Genomic DNA, 1,226 nt, shown 5'->3' on the forward strand with positions numbered 1-1,226 from the left:
TGCTCTTACTGCTGCTGCTACTACTACTACTACTACTACTACTACTACTACTACTACTACTACTACTACTACTACTACTACTACTGCAGCAGCATCAAGTGCGGCAACGTAGTTTATACCGGCTATTTCGAAAATAAATCATGGTTAGTTGTAATTCTATTGTCTCACCTCTATTATTATCTGTGTTCTTCTTTTGCACCAGGATGTTTCGAATGTGCAAATACTTTTCTAAAAAAAAAAAATAAATGATAATAATTAAAAATAAATAAAAAGACGTCTTGAAATCTTAGTAGCTCTTAAGGTTGTTGGCATTAGTATGCATCGCTTGAATGTAACTGTGTTTCGTGTTGCTCGATTTCATATTAAATATTTCCATGGCGTATTCGGGTGCCGTGCGTGGCATTTACGCAAATGTGCACTGAATGATATTAGATACAGAAAATATGACCCATTGATATAACTCAAACCACAGGAGTGAGTTTTGTATTATTACTTGGATTCAAATTTGTGCTTCCAAATTCTGTAATTTTCTTTAAAATCCGGCTGTTTAATTTATCATGTGACTACTTAAATTTATGGATGTAGCAAACGTCTTGTCTTAGCAATAATTGAATTATCTTTTGAAGTTTTGTGCTGGCTTCCATAAGTTTAGTAACATCGTTTTCTCGATAATTACAATTTTCAAACATCCCTGCTGATAAAATTTTTTCCACCAAAAACGTGTTTTTTTTCCATTACATATTTCAGTCAAATTCATTCTTGTGTTATATTTTACAGGTTGTACAATATTGCTGTTCCATATGGAAAACAATTAAATTTTGGAAAAATTAAAAGAAAAGATTTTTAAAGGATATTTGCATAGTGTTCAAATAGAAGAAGAAGAAGAAGAAGAAGAAGAAGAAGAAGAAGAAGAAGAAGAAGAAGAAGAAGAAGAAGAAGAAGAAGAAGAAGAAGAAGAAGAAGAAGAAGAAGAAGAAGAAGAAGAAGAAGAAGAAGAAGAAGAAGAAGAAGAAGAAGAAGAAGAAGAAGAATTCTTTCTACTAATTTGGAGGAAGGGACTAGTCGATTACATCGACTCTAGTGTTTCACTGGTACTTAATTTATCGACCCCGAAAGGATGAAAGTCAAAGTCGACCTAGGTGGAATTTGAACTCAGAACATAAAGAGGAGAAAGAACATAGATACATACATTAAATGCATACATGCACAATACAAAACGACGTTTT

The 1,226-nt window shown here is 32.6% G+C and overlaps 1 long non-coding RNA gene across 1 annotated transcript in view; it reads left to right on the top strand.

Moving 5' to 3' along the window:
• Window positions 1-866, top strand: part of LOC128247695 (uncharacterized) — a 178,804-nt gene extending 177,938 nt beyond the window's left edge. Inside the window, exon 3 of the long non-coding RNA XR_008264062.1 lies at window positions 778-866. This is a non-coding gene — a long non-coding RNA (uncharacterized LOC128247695). The remainder of the gene's footprint in view (window positions 1-777) is intronic.
• The last annotated feature ends 360 nt before the right edge of the window (window positions 867-1,226 follow it).

This window comes from Octopus bimaculoides, chromosome 4, assembly GCF_001194135.2.
Source record: "Octopus bimaculoides isolate UCB-OBI-ISO-001 chromosome 4, ASM119413v2, whole genome shotgun sequence".
NCBI lineage: Eukaryota > Metazoa > Mollusca > Cephalopoda > Octopoda > Octopodidae > Octopus > Octopus bimaculoides.